The sequence below is a fragment of the Heterodontus francisci genome, chromosome 1, assembly GCF_036365525.1.
Source record: "Heterodontus francisci isolate sHetFra1 chromosome 1, sHetFra1.hap1, whole genome shotgun sequence".
NCBI classification, from domain to species: Eukaryota; Metazoa; Chordata; class Chondrichthyes; order Heterodontiformes; family Heterodontidae; genus Heterodontus; species Heterodontus francisci.
The window spans coordinates 42,659,015-42,679,383 of record NC_090371.1 but is presented as its reverse complement, the minus strand read 5'-3'; the positions used below and the strand labels follow the sequence as shown (position 1 = coordinate 42,679,383).

General features: G+C 44.2%; 1 protein-coding gene across 3 annotated transcripts in view; it reads right to left on the bottom strand.

The window, feature by feature from the left end:
- tacc3 (transforming, acidic coiled-coil containing protein 3) overlaps positions 1 to 19,873 on the bottom strand; it is an 84,368-nt gene extending 64,495 nt beyond the window's left edge. Inside the window, exon 1 of one of the 3 annotated variants that reach the window (XM_068029667.1) lies at positions 19,754 to 19,873. The gene's annotated coding sequence lies outside the window, so the exon portion shown is untranslated. Of the gene's footprint in view, positions 1 to 19,579; positions 19,711 to 19,753 lie in introns of those variants that run through there. The other 2 variants (XM_068029672.1, XM_068029681.1) reach the window with 2 other exon arrangements.
- Positions 19,874 to 20,369: the final 496 nt, after the last annotated feature.

The following is a 20,369-nucleotide window of genomic DNA, read 5'->3' as shown; positions in this document are numbered from 1 at the left end:
TGGAGCTCATTTAGTGCAGGAGATTTATCAACTTTCAATCCAATTAATTTGGAGTACTACCTCTTTATTGGTAGTAATTTGTTTTTTGTTTTTTAAAAAAATTTATTTGCGGGCGTCACTGGCTAGGCCAGCATTTACTGCCCATCCCCAATTGCCATTGAACTGGGTAGCTTGCTAGGCCATTTCAGAGGGCATTTTAAGAATCAACCACATTGCTATGGGTCTGGAGTCACATGTAGGCCAGACCAGATAAGGATGACAGATTTCCTTCCTTAAAAAAAAAAAGGACACTAGTGAACTAGATGGGTTTTTAGAACAATGGACAATGGTTTCATGGTCACCATTAGACTAGCTTTTAATTCTAGATTTATTAATTGAATTCAAATTTCTGCTCTGGTGGGATGCGAACCCATGTCCCTAGAGCACTAGCCTGGGTCTCTGGATTACTAGTTTAGTGACTTTACTATGCCACCACCTTCCCATTCCTCATTTTTACAAGTCCCTTGGTTCCCTAGTATTTCTAGGAGATTTGTCTTCCTCCATGAAGACAAAGTAATTGTTTAGTCTCTCCACCACAAACTGTCTTCACCTACAACTGAGCCACATTCATCCTTGCCAATATCTTTTCCTTTTCACATACCTAAAGCAGCTTTTACAGTCACCTTTGTTTCTAGCTAGCATTCATATTCTCTTTTCCCTTTCAGTTTCTTGGTCCTTTTTTTATTGGATTCTTATTTGCTCCCAATCCTCAGGCTTACCACTTTTTCTGGCAACCTTATAAGCCATTCCTTTTAACCTAAATGCAATCTTTAACTTGTTAGCCACAGTTGATTCACCTTTTCTTGATGGATTGTGTGTCTTAAAGGGATGTATATTTGTTCTAAACCTTGTAAAACTTCTTTAAATACTAGCCATTGCCTGTCAAATCCTTTCAAGTATTTCCCCAGTCAACTATAACCAACTTGCCCTCCATACCTTCATAGTTTCCTTTGTTCAGATTCAAGACCCTAGTTTCAGAATGAATTATATCTTTCAAACTTAATGTAGGATTCTAGCAAATTGTGGTCACTATATCCTAATGGCTCCTTTACAGCAAGGTTATTAAGTAGCCCCTTCTCATTACATAATACTAAATTTAAAATAGCCCAATCCAGAGTCGGTTCTTCAACATACTGCTCCAGAAATTCATCCTCCACAGCATTAGTGCTAATTAGGTTTACCCAATCTATATGTAAACTGAAAAGTAACTCATTACTGTATTGCCCATGCTACATGCAGCTCTAATTTCCTGATTTATACCATGCCCAACATTACCACTACAGTTTGGTGGCCTATAAACTCCCAATGTTTACTGCCCCTTACTGTTTTAACTCCACCCAAACGGATTCTACATCTTGCTCCTTCAATCCAAGATCCTCTTGCTAATGTGCCAACCCCATCCTTTAATAGTGCTACCCCACCTCCTATCCTTCCGAAGTGACAAATATCCAGTTCCCAGTCCTGGTTATCCTGTAACTACATCTCCAATAGCAATTAAATTGTACCCATTTACCTCTATTTTTGCCTTCAAATCATCTACCTTGTGAATGCTACATGCATTCAGATATAGAGTGTCCTTAACTTTGTCTCATTATTACTCATTCTGATCCTATTTGATATATGCCTTAGTCTTGTCTGCCTTCAAATTTTGTTTACTACTTTTCTACTTACTGTTCCCAGTTGTGCTTCCCTCCAATCGAAGCTCCCCCTTATGTTCCCAACCCCCTGCCAATTTAATTTAAATCCTCCCAACAGCACTAGCAAACCACCCTGCAATGATGCTAGTCCCCATCCTAAGGTGCCACCTGTCCATCATGTGGAAGTGCCAACTACCCCACAACAGGTCTCAATGTCTCAGAAATCTGATGCCCTCCCTCCTGCACCAATTCTGCCTGAAGATTATTATACATGCTTCAGCCTTCCTTTTTGCACTCATGCTGGAATCCACCATTACTGAGAATGGGATGCCCACTGAGTCATTTTAAATGCCCACTACCATTCACAACTGGATGTGGGTACCAACACTAACCTTGTCGGTGTGCATAGGCCATTTAATTTTTTTTTGTGCATCACAGTAATTTAAGGGGACCAACTCGTATTTGACCGGTGTGGGAACTTCAGGGTTGCTGTGCAGCTTAGAGGGAGAATTGTTGGCAGCACTGCAGTGCATCGATTTGATCTGCTGTTGGTGGGATTGCTTAATTGTCAATAGCATGCGGCTTCTGTTTAGTATGCATGCAGTCTTGTAGCTCACCAGGCTGGTACTACTCCCGGCATGCTCTCCTACACTCATCATTGAATCAGGATTGATCCCTGACTTACTGGTAGAGCAAGGGACACACCAGGCCATGATGTTAGATGGCACTGTACAATATTGCTCCTGTTGATGGCCCACAGTGCCTCATCGATACCCAGTTTGGAGTTGCTAGATTGGTTCTGAATCTATCCCACTTAGCATAGTGGGATACAACACAACAGAAGGTACCCTCTGAAGATGTGACTTGATTGCCACAAGGCCTGTCATGGATACATACATCTGTGACAGGAAGATTGGTAAAGACTCAAGTAGGTTTTTTTCCCTTCAGGTTTGCTCTCACCACTTGTCACAGGCCTAGTCTAACAGCTATGTCCTTCAGGACTGTTAATGACTGACTCAGACATTGAAGGCCCTCAGGGCGGCACAGTGGTTAGCACTGCAGCCTCACAGCTCCAGGGACCCGGGTTCGATTCTGGGTACTGCCTGTGTGGAGTTTGCAAGTTCTCCCTGTGTCTGTGTGGGTTTTCTCCGGGTGCTCCGGTTTCCTCCCACAAGCCAAAAGACTTGCAGGTTGGTAGGTAAATTGGCCGTTATAAATTGTCACTAGTATAGGTAGGTGGTAGGGAAATATAGGGACAGATGGGGATGTTTGGTAGGAATATGGGATTAGTGTAGGATTAGTATAAATGGGTGGTTGATGGTCAGCACAGACTCAGTGGGCCGAAGGGCCTGTTTCAGTTCTGTATCTCTAATCTAATCTAAAAAACTACCCTCAGTGCTTCTTTCATATGGTGTTGAAGATGACACAGTATTGATTCATGAGCTGAGGGAAGACTACAGTTGGCAAACAGGTTTCCTTGCCCATGTTTGATGTCATGGGGCCAAGTTCTAATGAGGACTCCCAGGGGCATCCCCTTGCAACTGTAAGAACTGTACTGCCACCTCTAGTGGATTCAACATGCTAGTGGGACAGGACATACCCAGGGATGATGAGTCTGGGACATGACTGAAAAGACAAGATTCTGAATAGGATTGCAAGGTTCTCAACTAACCTGTGGGACAGCTCTACCAATTTTGGCAGAAGTCCCCAGATATTAGTGAAGACTTTTCAGAGTAAAGTGGGTTGAGAGTGCCTTGACCAATGCCAAGTGGTCTATCAAGTTTAAATGAGACTTTTCACAGCTATTTGTTTCAATTGAGTGACTTGCTAGGCCATTTGAGGACAGTTAGGAATCACATGGCGGTTTCTTTGGCATCATAGGCCATACTGGATAAGGACAGCTGATTTCCTTCCCCAAAGGAAATTAATGAGTAACAACCAACTGTCCAGATGCCTATTAAACAGTTAGTGGTGCTGTGGAAATAAAATTTCTTATGTGCCAACACATCATAGCCATAGACAACCATACAGACATATTCTGTGGGTTATAATTAAGCTGCACAGTCCAACAAACTTCAACCATTGAAAACTCTCCAATCTAGCTTCCACTCCACTATACCAAACATATCAAAGTCAACCAAATCCTTCAAATTGTGACCATAGCTCACTGTTGCTAAACAATTATTCCATTTTTAAAAATTTACTCCTCTACACAACATTGCATTTTCAAGTCAGTGCTTTTGTCTGCCAAAGATTGAGTTCAAGCTATGCCAGACTTGAGCACATGGCTTTTGCCCTTGCCTTCAAACCATTCAATACATGGTACTTAGATCCAGAATCTCCAACTGTTTACCCCCATATGCACCCTGCTTTCCTCAATTTTTTTTTTTTTTTTTTAAAACGTGGAAGACCATTAAACAGTAAGGACACTCAGCAATGGCTTACTTTGATGTTGTCTAAAATAGAGAGAGTTTTAGAAATTGACATTTGTGATCCTTAGCCATTCCACTAATAGACAGTGGAGAGCTTCCCAGCTTACTGTTTTGCTCCCCAACTCCAGACCTCAGGTTTCAACTGTGACTACCTGGAAAATTAAGTTAGTTTGATTGCAGCAGAGTGGTGGCTGTTACAGGCAAAGAAAACTCAGTTATTGTAGGTATTGAGAAGGGCTACATGATATGATACATGTCCTTAAATTGTGGAATCAGTAAGGAAAGATAGATGACTTAGGGTGTGGCAAGACTGATGGCAAAAGCAGAAGTGCTTAAAATTATGAAAACATGGACAAAATGGATCCAAGAAAGCTTTATTATGTGCAGAATTTAAGCACAAGGGGCTACATTTACAAGTTAAAATTTCAAAAAATACTTCCTGCATTTTTAAAAGGAGTCCAAAACTATAGCATAAATTGCTAGCATGGCACAAGGAACTTCAACGGATTTTGCAAAGTAATGAAGCAGGTTCTAATCACAAATGGGTTTTGGGTTTCAGGGGTACTGGAAATGTATCAAGGGAATAGGATGGACCAATTAACTTCTGCCTGAAACAGTTAAAATAGTCCCCATTGCTCACAGAAAGCACATAGGTGTGAAAGCAATTTTCCTGATTTACCCACTATAACTAGTAGAGTGTAACCATTTTTGTTCAACAGTAATTGCACTATGTAGTGTAGGCAGCTCCCCAAAAGAGGGAATGCACTAAAGACAAAGTACCAAAAATCTAAATTCCACTTGGAAGATACAGGCATAATTAATTTCACAGTTCTGCCAACACTCAGAATCCAGCTGTTGAGAAAGGTTTAAACACCTAATGTAGCCAATTAACAGTTCTAAATGCCAGAGGGATTTGACAGTTTGCTGAAAACAAAAATCCCAAAGGCTGTAATTCACCCCACTTGAGCAAGATCCTTCATTTAGCAGCTTTAAAAATCAGGAGTGTGCCAATGCCACCAGTTCCCAGTGCAGAGGCCTCAGACTGAAGTAAATATAAATAGGGATGCCTTTCTATATTAGTAGTCCTGTTTAATATAAAGTTTGGAGCATCTAGTGCCATTGGACCAATTGTTGCCTGCTTGGAAGGAATGGGCTTTAAAAAAAAAATGATCCCTGCAAATGCTGGAAATACTCAGCAAGTCTGAACAAAGAACAAAGAAAATTACAGCACAGGAACAGGCCCTTCGGCCCTCCAAGCCTGCGCCGATCCAGATCCTCTATCTAAACCTGTCGCCTATTTTCTAAGGGTCTGTATCTCTGCTTCCTGCCCATTCATGTATCTGTCTAGATACATCTTAAAAGACGCTATCGTGCCCGCGTCTACCACCTCTGCTGGCAACGCGTTCCAGTCACCCACCACCCTCTGCGTAAAGAACTTTCCACGCATATCCACCCTAAACTTTTCCCCTCTCACTTTGAACTCGTGACCCCTAGTAATTGAATCCCCCACTCTGGGAAAAAGCTTCTTGCTATCCACCCTGTCTATACCTCTCATGATTTTGTACACCTCAATCAGGTCCCCCCTCAACCTCCGTCTTTCTAATGAAAATAATCCTAATCTACTCAACCTCTCTTCATAGCTAGCGCCCTCCATACCAGGCAACATCCTGGTGAACCTCCTTTGCACCCTCTCCAAAGCATCTACATCCTTTTGGTAATGTGGCGACCAGAACTGCACGCAGTGTTCCAAATGTGGCCGACCCAAAGTCTTATACAACTGTAACATGAACTGCCAAGCCTTGTACTCAATACCCCATCCGATGAAGGAAAGCATGCCGTATGCCTTCTTGACCACTCTATTGACCTGCATTGCCACCTTCAGGGAACAATGGACCTGAACACCCAAATCTCTCTGTACATCGATTTTCCCCAGGACTTTTCCATTTACTGTATAATTCACTCTTGAATTGGATCTTCCAAAATGCATCACCTCGCATTTGCCCTGATTGAACTCCATCTGCCATTTTTCTGCCCAACTCTCCAATCTATCTGTATTCTGCTGTATTCTCTGACAGTCCCCTTCACTATCTGCTACTCCACCAATCTTAGTGTCGTCTGCAAACTTGCTAATCAGACCACCCATACTTTCCTCCAAATCATTTATGTATGTCACAAACAGTAGTCCCAGCACGGATCCCTGTGGACCACTGGTCATATGTCTCCATTTTGAGAAACTCCCTTCCACTGCTACTCTCTGTCTCCTGTTGCCCAGCCAGTTCTTTATCCATCTAGCTAGTACACCCTGGACCCCATGCGACTTCACTTTCTCCATCAGCCTACCATGGGGAACCTTATCAAACACCTTACTGAAGTCCATGTATATGACATCTACAGCCCTTCCCTCATCAATCAACTTTGTCACTTCCTCAAAGAATTCTATTAAGTTGGTAAGACATGACCTTCCCTGCACAAAACCATGTTGCCTATCACTGATAAGCCCATTTTCTTCCAAATGGGAAGAGATCCTATCCCTCAGTATCTTCTCCAGCAGCTTCCCTACCACTGACGTCAGGCTCACCAGTCTATAATTACTTGGATTTTCCCCGCTACCCTTCTTAAACAAGGGGACAACATGAGCAATTCTCCAGTCCTCCGGGACCTCACCCGTGTTTAAGGATGCTGCAAAGATATCTGTTAAGGCCCCAGCTATTTCCTCTCTAGCTTCCCTCAGTAACCTGGGATAGATCCCATCCGGACCTGGGGACTTGTCCACCTTAATGCCTTTTAGAATACCCAACACTTCCTCCCGCCTTATGCCGACTTGACCTAGAGTAATCAAACATCTGTCCCTAACCTCAACATCCGTCATGTCCCTCTCCTCGGTGAATACCGATGCAAAGTACTCGTTTAGAATCTCACCCATTTTCTCTGACTCCACGCATAACTTTCCTCCTTTGTCCTTGAGTGGGCCAATCCTTTCTCTAGTTACCCTCTTGCTCCTTATATATGAATAAAAGGCTTTGGGATTTTCCTTAACCCTGTTTGCTAAAGATATTTCATGACCCCTTTTAGCCCTCTTAATTCCTCCTTTCAGATTGGTCCTACATTCCCGATATTCTTTCAAAGCTTTGTCTTTCTTCAGCCGCCTAAACCTTATGTATGCTTCCTTTTTCCTCTTAGCTAGTCTCACAATTTCACCTGCCATCCATGGTTCCCTAATCTTGCCATTTCTATCCCTCATTTTCACAGGAACATGTCTCTCCTGCACGCTAATCAACCTCTCTTTAAAAGCCTCCCACATATCAAATGTGGATTTACCACATGGATGACAGCATCTGTGGAGAGAGAAAGTTAACGTTTCACGTCTGGGACCTTTCATCAGAATCCGAGGTTAGAGTAAAGGGAAAGGAGCAGAGGAATTTCTGAAATGTGTTCAGAACTTAACTGACTAGTGTGTTTTGAATCCAACCAGGAAGGAGGCATTGCTGGATCTGGTGCTGGGGAAATCAGGTGGGTCAAATGGACATTTGGCCATACAAATTAGGAGCAGGAGGCCACTTGGCCCCCTGAAGCCTACTCCACCATTTAACAAGATCATGGCTGATCTGATAACTGCAACTCCACATTTCCACCTACCCCCAATAACCTTTCACTCCCTTGCTTATCAAGAATCTACCTCTGTCTTAAATATTTAAAAGCTCTGCTTTTCTACTGTGTGAAAGATTAATATACTCATTAGAATGGTGCAGTCTGTAGTGAAGAGAATGGGTAAGACTGTCTTTTTTTTTTAGAAAGTTACTTGATTTTGAGGAAGACTCAAAAATATTTCTCCTCACCTTGGTCTTAAATGGGCGACCCCTAGTTCGAGATTCTCCCACAAGAGGAAACATCCTTTCCACATTCACCCTGTCAAGACCCCTCATGATCTTGTTTCAATTAAGTCACCTCTTACTCTTCTAAACTCCAGTTGATACAAGCCTGTCCAACCTTTCCTCAAGACAACCTACCCATTCCAGGTATTAGTCCAGTAAACCTCCTCCAAACTGCTTCCAACACATTTTACATCCTTCCTTAAATAAAGAGACCAATACTGCACACAGTACTGCAGATGTGTTCTGATCAATGCCCTGTATAACTGAAGCACAACCTCCCTGCTTTTGTATTTGATTCCTCTAATAGAATGTTGTCATTTATTGTGTTACTTGCTGTACCTGCATACTAATCTTGTGACTCATGCACTAGGACACCCAGATCCCTCTGCATTTCAGTACTGCAATCTCTCACCATTTGGATATGCATTTTTTTCTTCCTGCCAAAATAGACCATTTCATATTTTCCCCATTCACAACCTGTCTATATCCCTTTGTAGCCTCCTTATATCCTCTTCAAAAACTTACCTTCCTACCTATCTTAGTGTCATCAGCAAATTTAGCACCATACCTTCAGTCCCTTCACCCAATTCATTTATATAAATTGTAAAAGTTGAGGCCCCAGCACTATGGCACACCACTCGTTACATCTTGCCAACCAGAAAACAACCCATTTATGCCTTCTGTTTCCTGTTAGCTAGCCAATGTTCTATTCTTGCCAGTGTTCCCCACTAAACCATGAGCTTTTATTTTCCACAATAACCTTTGGTGTGGCACTCATCAGATGCTTTTTGGAAATCAAAGTACAGTACATCCACTAGTTCCCCTTTTATCCACAGCACATGTTACTTCCTCAAAGAAGTCCAATAAATTGGTTAAGCCTTCACAAAACCATGTTGACGCTCCCTAATTACCATGATTATTTATTTATTTTTATTTAAAGTGCCCTTCTCTAACATCTTTAATAGCTTCTAACATTTTCCCGATGACAGATGTTAAGCAAACTGGCCTGTAGCCTCCCACTTTGTCTCCCTCCCTTTTTGAATAAAGGAATTACACTCACTATTTTCCAGTCCAGCAGAACCTTCCCTGAATCTAGGGAATTTTGGAAAATTAAAACTAATGCATCAACTATCTCACTAGCCACTTCTTTTAACTCCCGAGGATGAAATTAATCAGGACCTGGGGACTTGTCAGTCCACAGCTCCAACAATTTGTTCAGTACCACTTCTCTGGGGATAGTAATTTTCTGCAGTTCCTCCCTCCCTTCCATTTCCTGACTTACAGCTAATACTGGGATGTTACTTGTATCCTCAAAAGGTAAGACCGATGCAAAATACCTCTTCAATTAATCTGCCATCTCCTTATTTTCGCTTGTTAATTCCCCAGACTCACTTTCCACAGGACCAACGCTCACTAACTTTTTGGTTTAAAAAAAAAGTTATAGAAACTCTTACTATCTGTTCTTATATTTCTTGCCAGCCTTCTCTGGTACTCTTTTTCTCCCCCTTAATGTTTTTAGTCACTTTTTTTTTTTAAATCTTGTCCAATCTTCTGACCTGCCACCTATCTTTGTGCAATTGTACACTTTTTTTTTAAATGTTTGATACTATCTAACTTTTTCAGTTAACCACAGGTCCTTCCCTTTGGCTCTCATTGGAATGTACCTATTCTGAAATATCCCCTTTAAGTGACTTTCACTGCATTGCTATTCATCGATCCCTTAACCTATTTTGCCAGTTCACTTTTGCTAGCTCGGCTTTCATAGAACATAGAACAGTACAGCACAGGCCCTTTGGCCCACGATGTTGTGCCGACCCTTTAACCTACTCTAGGATCAAACTACCTACATACCCTTCATTCTACTATCATCCATGTACCTATCCAAGAGTCGCTTAAATGTCCCTAATGTATCTGCTTCTACTACCACCGCTGGCAGCGCATTCCACACACTCACCACTGTGTAAAGAACCTACCTCTGACATCTCCCCTAAACCTTCCTCCAATCACCTTAAAATTATGCCCCCTGGTGATAGCCCTTTCCGCCCTGGGAAAAAGTCTCTGGCTATCCACTCTATCTATGCCTCTCATCATCTTGTACCCCTCTATCAAGTCACCTCTCATCCTTCTTCTCTCCAATGAGAAAAGCCCTAGCACCCTCAACCTTTCTTCGTAAGACATGCCCTCCAGTCCAGGCAGCATCCTGGTAAATCTCCTCTGCACCCTCTCTAAAGCTTCCACATCCTTCCTATAATGAGGCGACCAGAACTGAACACAATATTCCAAGTGTGGTCAAACCAGGGCCTGAGAGCGGCAGCATAACCTCGTGGCTCTTAAACTCAATCCCCCTGTTAATGAAAGCCAACACCCCATACGCCTTCTTAACAACCCTATCAACTTGGGTGACAACTTTGAGGGATCTATGGACGTGGACCTCAAGATCCCTCTGTTCCTCCACACTACCAAGAGTACTTTAGATGGGTCAGTTTTTGTCCAGTGTGTGCAGGAGGGTTTTCTGACACAGTATGTAGACAGGCCAACCAGGGGCGATGCCACATTGGATTTGGTACTGGGTAATGAACCCGGCCAGGTGTTAGATTTAGATGTAGGTGAGCACTTTGGTGATAGTGATCACAATTCGGTTAGGTTTACCTTAGCGATGGGCAGGGACAGGTATATACTGCAGGGCAAGAATTATAGCTGGGGGAAAAGAAATTATGATGCGATTAGGCAAGATTTAGGATGCGTAGGATGGGGATGGAAACTGTAGGGGATGGGCACAATCGAAATGTGGAGCTTATTCAAGGAGCAGCTACTGCGTGTCCTTGATAAGTATGTACCTGTGAGGCAGGGAGGAAGTTGTCGAGCGAGGAAGCCGTGGTTTACTAAAGAAGTTGAAGCGCTTGTCAAGAGGAAGGCGGCGGCTTATGTTAGGATGAGACGTGTAGGCTCAGTTAGGGCGCTTGAGAGTTACAAGCTAGCCAGGAAGGATCTAAAAGGGAGAGCTAAGAGGAGCAAGGAGAGGACACGAGAAGTCATTGGCAGATAGGATCAGGGAAAACCCTAAGGCTTTCTATAGGTATATCAGGAATAAAAGAATGACTAGAGTTAGATTAGGGCCAATCAAGGATAGTAGTGGGAAGTTGTGTGTGCAATCAGAGGAGATAGGGGAAGTGTTAAATGAATATTTTGCATCAGTATTTACAGTAGAGAAAGAAAATGTTGTCGAGGAGAATACTGAGATTCAGACTACTAGGCTAGATGGGATTGAGGTTCACAAGGAGGAAGTGTTATCAATTTTGGAAAGTGTGAAAATAGATAAGTCCCCTGGGCCAGATGGGATTTATCCTAGGATTCTCTGGGAAGCTAGGGAGGAGATTGCAGAGCCTTTGTCCTTGATCTTTATGTCTTCATTGTCGACAGGAATAGTGCCGGAAGACTGGAGGATAGCAAATGTTGTCCCCTTGTTCAAGAAGGGGAGTAGAGACAGCCCTGGTAATATAGACCTGTGAGCCTTACTTCGGTTGTGGGTAAAATGTTGTAAAAGGTTATAAGAGACAGGATGTATAAACATCTTGAAAAGAATAAGTTCATTCGCGATAGTCAGCACGGTTTTGTGACGGGTAGGTCGTGCCTCACAAACCTTATTGAGTTTTTCGAGAAGGTGACCAAACAGGTGGATGAGGGTAAAGCAGTGGATGTGGTGTATATGGATTTCAGTAAGGCGTTTGATAAGGTTCCCCACGGTAGGCTATTGCAGAAAATACGGAAGTATGGGGTTGAAGGTGATTTAGAGCTTTGGATCAGAAATTGGCTAGCTGAAAGAAGACAGAGGGTGGTGGTTGATGGCAAATGTTCATCCTGGAGTTTAGTTACTAGTGGTGTACCGCAAGGACCTGTTTTGGGGCCACTGCTGTTTGTCATTTTTATAAATGACCTGGAAGAGGGTGTAGAAGGGTGGGTTAGTAAATTTGCAGATGACACTAAGGTCGGTGGAGTTGTGGATAGTGCCGAAGGATGTTGTAGGGTACAGAGGGACATAGATAGGCTGCAGAGCTGGGCTGAGATGGCAAATGGAGTTTAATGCGGAAAAGTGCGAGGTGATTCACTTTGGAAGGAGTAACAGGAATGCAGAGTACTGGGCTAATGGGAAGATTCTTGGTAGTGCAGATGAACAGAGAGATCTTGGTGTCCAGGTGCATAAATCCCTGAAGGTTGCTACCCAGGTTAATAGGGCTGTTAAGAAGGCATATGGTGTGTTAGCTTTTATTAGTAGGGGGATCGAGTTTCGGAGCCACGATGTCATGCTGCAGCTGTACAAAACTCTGGTGAGACCGCACCTGGAGTATTGCGTGCAGTTCTGGTCACCGCATTATAGGAAGGATGTGGAAGCTTTGGAAAGGGTGCAGAGGAGATTCACTAGGATGTTGCCTGGTATGGAGGGAAAGTCTTACGAGGAAAGGCTGAGGGACTTGAGGTTGTTTTCGTTGGAGAGAAGGAGGAGGAGAGGTGACTTAATAGAGACATATAAGATAATCAGAGGGTTAGATAGGGTGGATAGTGAGAGTCTTTTTCCTCGGATGGTGATGGCAAACACGAGGGGACATAGCTTTAAGTTGAGGGGTAATAGATATAGGACAGATGTCAGAGGTAGTTTCTTTACTCAGAGAGTAGTAGGGGCGTGGAACGCCCTGCCTGCAATAGTAGTAGACTCGCCAACTTTAAGGGCATTTAAGTGGTCATTGGATAGACATATGGATGAAAATGGAATAGTGTAGGTCAGATGGTTTCACAGGTCGGCGCAACATCGTGGGCCGAAGGGCCTGTACTGCGCTGTAATGTTCGAAAAAAAAAAAGCCTGTATTCTGCATTCAAATTCGACCTTCCAAAATGTATCACTTCACACTTTTCCAGGTTGAACTCCATCTGCCACTTCTCAGCCCAGCTCTGCATCCTGTCAATGTCCCGTTGCAACCTACAACAGCCTTCCACACTATCCACAACTCCAGCAACCTTCGTGTCATCAGCAAACTTGCTAACCCAGCCTTCCACTTCCTCATCCAAGTCATTTATAAAAATCACAAAGAGCAGAGGTCCCAGAACAGATCCCTGCAGAACACCACTGGTCACCGAGCTCCAGGCTGAATACTTTCCATCTACTACCACCCTCTGTCTTCTATGGGCCAGCCAATTCTGTATCCAGACAGCCAACTTTCCCTGTATCCCATGCCTCCTTACTTTCTGAATGAGCCTACCACGGGGAACCTTATCAAACACCTTGCTAAAATCCATATACATCACATTCACTGCTCTTCCTTCATCAATGTGTTTTGTCACATCTTCAAAGAATTCAATAAGGCTTGTGAGGCATGACCTGCCCCTCACAAAGCCATGCTGACTGTCTCTAATCAAACCATGCTTTTCCAAATAATCATAAATCCTGTCTCAGAATCCTCTCCAATAATTTGCCCACAACCGACGTAAGACTGACTGGTTTATAATTCCCAGGGTTATCCCTATTCCCTTTCTTGAACAAGGGAATAACATTTGCCACCCTCCAATCATCTGGTACTACTCCAGTGGACAGTGAGGACGCAAAGATCATCGCCAAAGGCGCGGCAATCTCTTCCCTCGCTTCCCGTAATATCCTTGGGTATATCCCGTCTGGCCCCAGGGACTTATCTGTCCTCATATCTTGCAAAATTTCCAGCACATCCTCTCTCTTAACATCAACCTGTTCGAGCATATCAGCCTGTTTCACGCTGCCCTCACAAACGACCAGGTCCCTCTCACTAGTGAATACTGAAGCAAAGTATTCATTTAGGACCTCCCTACCTCCTCCGACTCCAGGCACAAGTTCCCTCCACTATCCCTGATCGGCCCTACCCGCACTCTGGCCATCCTCTTGTTCCTCACATAAGTGTAGAACGTCTTGGGATTTTCCTTAATCCTACCCGCCAAGACTTTTTCATGTCCCCTTCTAGCTCTCCTAAGTCCATTCTTCAGTTCCTTCCTGGCTCCCTTGTAACCCTCCAGAGCCCTGTCTGATCCTTTGCTTCCTCAACCTTAAATAAGTTTCCTTCTTCCTCTGGACTAGCTGTTCCACATCTCTTGTCATCCAAGGTTCCTTCACCCTACCATCCCTTCCTTGCCTCATCGGGACAAACCTATCCAGCAGTCACAGCAAGTGCTCCCTAAACCACCTCCACATTTCTGTTGTGCATTTCCTGGAGAACATCTGTTCCCAATTTATGCTCCCAGTTCCTGCCTAATAGCATTGTAATTCCCCCTCCCCCAATGAAATATTTTCCCATCCCGTCTGCTCCTGTCCCTCTCCATGACTATAGTAAAGATCAGGGAGTTGTGATCACCATCACTGAAATGCTCTCCCACCGAGAGATCTGCCACCTGGCCTGTTGCCAAGCACCAAATCCAATATAGCCTCCCCTCTATATATTGAGTCAGGAAACCTTCCTGGACACCTGACAAAAACTGCTCCACCCAAACTATTTGCACTAAGGAGGTTCCAATCAATATTAGGGAAGTTGAAGTCACCCATGACAACAACCCTGTTACTTCTGCACCTTTCCAAAATTTGCCTCCGTGTCTCTGTTGCTATTGGGGGGTCTATAGAAAACTCCCAATAAAGTGACTGCTCCTTTCCTGTTTCTGACTTCCACCCATAATGACTCAGTAAACAAACCCTCCTCGACGACCTCCCTTTCTGCAGCTGTGACACTATCCCTGATTAGCAATGCCACTCCCCCACCTCTTTTACCTCCCTCCCTATTCCTTTTGAAACATCTAAACCCCAGAACATCCAACATCCATTCCTGCCCTCGTGATATCCAGGTCTCCATAATGGCCACATCATAGCTCCAAGTACTGATCCATGCTCTAAGTTCATCACCCTTATTCCTGACACTTCTTGCGTTAAAATAGACACACTTCAACCCATCATACTGGCTGCAACTTTGCCCTGTCAACTGTCTAACCTTCCTCACAGACTCTCTGCACTCGGTATCTGCCTGTTCAACAGCTACCCCATCCACTGTCCCATAGCTCCGGTTCCCATCCCCCTGCCAAACTAGTTTAAACCCTCCCGAAGAGCTCTAGCAAACTTCCCGCCCAGGATATTGGTGCCCCTCCAGTTCAGATGCAACCCGTCCTTCTTGTACAGATCCCACCTTCCCCAGAAGGTATCCCAATGATCCACATATCTGAATCCCTCCCTCCTGCACCAGTTCTGTAGCCACGTGTTCAGCTGCATTCGCTCTGTTTCTAGCCTCACTAGCACGTGGCACCGGTATCAATCCTGAGATTACTACTCTGCTCGCCCTGCCTTTTAGCTTCCAACCTAACTCCCTATATTCACTTTTCAGGTCCTCATCCCTTTTCCTAGCTATGTCATTGGTACCGATGTGTACCACGACTTCTGGCTGCTCCCCCTCCCCCTTAAGAATCCTGTGGACTCGATCCGAGACATCCCTGACCCTGGCACCCAGGAGGCAACATACCATCCGGGAGTCTCGTTCGCGACCACAGAATCTCCTGTCTGTTCCTCTAACCATTGAATCTCCTATCACTATCGCTCTCCTATTCTCCCCCCTTCCCTTCTGAGCCGCAGAGCCAGGCTCAGTGCCAGAGACCTGGCCGCTGTGGCTTTCCCCTGGTAGGTCCTCCCCCCCCCCCCCCCCAACCAAACCGTATCCAAAACGGTATACTTATTATTGAGGGGAACGGCCACAGGGGATCCCTGCACTGTGCGCCTATTCCCTTTCCCTCCCCTGACGGTCACCCAGCTACCTTTATCCTGTGACTTAGGTGGCAGTACTTCCCTATAACTGCTCTCTATCACCACCTCAGCCTCCCGCATGATCCGAAGTTCATCCAGCTCCCTAACGCGGTCTGTGAGGAGCTGGAGTTGGGTGCACTTCTCACAGGTGAAGTCAACAGGGACACAAGTGGTGACCCTCACCTCCCACATCCTGCAAGAGGAGCATGCAACTGCCCTAGCTTCCATCCCCTCTGCTCTAAATTGACAAGAGAATAAAGACAAATAAAGGAAAACCTTACCATACCCTCCACACAAGAGCCCTTTTTTTTGGTTGGAGGAGGAGGATTGGTGGGAGACACTACACGTGTAGGGTTTCGGGTTTAGCCACTGCCCGAATATACAAGTTCACTTACCCAGCAGTCCCCGTGTCCGCCGAATCACGAGGTAAGTACTTTATAGTGAAACTTACCTTCCCGGCTGCCCCCTGGCTCGCACTATCACCACTACCGCTGATCAAAAGGGATTCATGCTCTCAGAATTGCCTTGAAGTTGAAAATACTAGTCGGATACCCATTCTTCTCTCCATCAAACTGAACATAAAGTTCAATCATCTTATGATCATTGCTGCTTTGGGGCGCCTTCACTTCAGGGCACCTTGTCCGTGGGAGAACACTTGGAAAAGAGTAAGCAGCAATGATCACTCATCCATTACTCATCTAAACCTTATGATCCAATTTAGAAGTTCTACTTTAGATTGAAGTAGAGCTAGCTTCAATGGGAGGAGGGGAAAATTTCGGGTAAAATGATACCAAAGTTTGCAAGCGAAAATGGTAACAGAACAATGGGTGATCTTTAAGTTGTTTCAGGCTAGATACATTACAGCAAGAGGAAAAACATAGGGGAACCAAAGCCAGAGCTCCATGACAAGGGAGATAGAGAATATGATGAAAGAAAAGAGTGCATGATGGGCATCAGGTGAATTCTTCAAGAGACACCATATACAATAAGTTGAGGGGACGTGAAGAAAGTAAGACTAGGAAAGAGAGAATGAGAACAAAAGGGAACCCCAAAATTTACATGCAGGTTGTATGAGGCAGGGTGGGGTCTATTAGGGATAAAGAAGGTGATACATGCTTAAAGGCACAAGGCAGGGTTAGAATACTTACAGTACTTTGTATCTGTTTCCTAAAGTACAGAATGCTGACAAAAATTAGTAGAAACTGAAAATGTAGAGGTAGTTAGTTGGATGAAAATTGATGAACAGGACATACTGGAAAGGCTGACTATGCTTTGAATGGATAGATCACCTGGTCTGGACAGCTTGCATCCCAGGTTGCTAAAGAAAGTGAGAGTGGAGATAGCAAAGGGCTTGCCATAATCTTCCAACCTTCAGGATACAGGGAAGGTGCCAGAGGATTGGAGAATGGCAAATGAAACACCTTTATTCAAGAAAAGGGCACAAGGACATTCCTAGTAACTACAGGCCAATCAGCATCATTGGTGGGTAAAGTTTTAAAAACAATAATCAGGAAGGAAAAAAAAGGTTTGAGCTAATTAAGTAGATTGGATTTGTAAAAGGCAGATCATGCTTGACTAACTGGATTTTTTTGAAGTAACAGGATTGGTGAAAGAAATTCAGTGGATGTTGTCTATATGGATTAAGAAAGCATTTGACAAAGTACCAAATGAAAGACTGGTTAACAAAGTCGAGGCTCATGCAATAGGAGCGTCAGTGCCAGCTTGGATTAAAAAAAAAATGGTTTAAGGACAGAAAACAGCAAGTCACAGTAAATGGTTGTTTTTCAAACTGGAGAATGGTAGACCCAAGGGTTAGTGCTGGGACATATGATTCGGATATTGGAATACACAGTAAATTTTGAAAAGTTGCCAGTGATACCAAACTTGGAGGCATGGCAAATGGCAAGGATGACAGGACATAGGTAGGCTAGCAGAATGGGCAGACAAGCAGTAGATGGAATTTAATGCAGGGAAGTTGAGGTGATGCATTTTGACTGAAGAGAATATAAACTTAAAGGCACAGTGCTAAAGTTTGGGCAGGGACAGAGACTGGGAGGTGGGGCAAGGGCATATGTTGCCACCTTCAAAGATACAAACATATTTATATAGCACCTTTAACAAAGTAAGGCATTTCACAATTACAGAACAAACATGACACCAAGCAACAAATGGAGATTTTAGGTCAGATGATCAAACACTTGGTCAAAGAGGTAGGTTTTGAGTGAATTAAAGGAGGAAAGCAAGTTGGAGAGGCAGAGAGGCACAGGGAGGTATTCCAGAGCTTGGGACATAGTCAACTTAAGGCACAACCATCAACAGTAGGGCAATTAAAATTAGGGATGCACAAGAGGCCAGAATTAGTAGTAGTGTGGGTATCTTGGAGGCTTCTGGGGCTAGATGAGATTACAGCGAGAGAGAGAGAGAGAGGGGCAAAGCCATGGAGTGATTTGAAAACAAGGGCCAGAATTTTAAGACCAAGACGTTGCTTGACTGGGAGCTAATGTAGGTCAGTGAGCATAGGGGTGACAGGGGAATGACAATAGGATTTGGAGAGAGTTAAGGCACAGGCAGAGTTTTGAATGATCTCAAGTTTACAGAGTACAATGAGGAAGACCAGCCAGGGGTGTGTTGGAATAATCAAGTCTAGAAGTAACAAAAACATGAATGAGGCTTTTCAGCAGATGAGCTGAGATAGGGGCAAAGTTACAGGTGGTCTTCATGATGGCATTAATGAAGTCAGAAGCTCATCTGTGAGAAATCTGACAATGACTTAATCACAAACTGTTGCCAAGGAGGAAGAAGTTGGTAACTAGAGGAGAGTTTGGAACATGGACTGAAAACAAAGGCTTCAGTCTTCCCAATATTTAATTGGAATAAATTTCTGCTCATCTAGTACTGGATGTCAGATAAGCAGTCTTGTAAATTTAGCAGCAGTGGATGAGTCAAGAGAAGTTGGGGTGAAGTAGAGCTGAGTGTCCTCAGCTTACATATGAAAATTAATGCTGTGCTTTCAGATGAGGTCATTGAAGGGCAACATGTAGCTGAGAAATAGGGAGGTGGAAATCCTCACCAGGACTTTGGGACAGAGTTATAAGGCACTAAAATCCAGATTAATACACTCACTTCACTAAAAAAAAAATCAAATCCATTTGATCACATGTCATTTACAGCATAGGCCATTCAGCCCACCAAGCCCATGCCAGCTTTCCATGGAGCACTCCAGTCAGCCCCACTGCCTTGCTCAATCCCTGTAGCCCTGCAAGTTTATTATAATTCTATACTTCAGCTAATAAAAAAGGAAAGAATTCCATATGCCTTCTTAAGCACCTTATCAGCCTGCCCTACTACCTTCAAGGATCAATGGGCATTCACTCCAAGGTCCCTCACTGCCTCTACACCTCTCCATATTCTCCCATCAATCATGTATTCCTTTACCTTGTTTAAATTCCCCAAATGCATCACCTCACACATCTCCAGGTTGCCACCTTTCTGCCCATCTAACCAGATCAATATCTTCCTGCAGCCCACAGCTATCCTCCTCACTATCTACCACACAACCAATCTTTGTCTCATTTGTAACCTTCTTGATCAAACCCCATACATTTACATCTAAATCATTAATATAGATCACAAAAAGCAGGGGACCAATTACTAAGCCTTACAGAACGCCACTGGAAACAGCCTCCAGTCGCAAAAAACCTGCTCCTCCACCCTATAGTGTGCATTTATAAGGCACCTTTAACATAGCAAAAGGTGACAAGGCGCTTCACACGAGTGCTGCACGTCAAAACTGGACACCAAACTCACAGGAGACACCATGACAAATGATTCTCCCAACACCCCCGGAGCCCGGCCGCTCCCTCCCGGTACTCCGCAGTCCAGTTACTGTCAGGCTGCACCGCCGCGCGCCGATCCCCGGCCGACTCCAGCCGCTTCTCCAGGCTCCCTCTCCGCACGGTCTCTCGAGCCCGGTTCTATTACCTGCAGCTATCACCTCTTCCTCACAGACGATCCTCACCTCCTTCTTCTTCTTCTCTCTCTCGTACTCACTTTCTCGCGCAAATTTTAAAAATTCCGACCGTTTAGTGCCGCGTCCAATGGAAAGCGGCCGTTCCTGAGGTTATAGTTCATCCAGTTACGAAATGACCAATGAGCAGTGGGAAAACGGCCCGTGTCTATGTTGTTCTCGCGAGATGGTAACACGGTTGCTACTGCGCATGCATTGATTTTTTTTTGGAGGTGACAATTTTGTCAGAGTGAAATCTTATCAGTGTCCAGGCGCTAGCATGGGAGGGGTGTTTTCATTCAGCTCACCAGAAACACACAAGAGCAGCAGTTGCATTTTTCACCCGTTGTTCAGTTTCTTGGTCCACTGTGGTTGCCAAATGGTGTGAATTACGTTGTCAAATTGAGTAATTGTATTCAGTGAAGTAAAGGCACACCCTTGAGTAACTTTTACATAGAATTGCATGGAATCTACAGCACAGAAACTGGTCTGACTGGCAACTCTGCTTGGATATAATTCTTCTTTTGGGCCTCCTTATCTCGAGAGACAATGGATACGCGCCTGGAGGTGGTCAGTGGTTTGTGAAGCAGC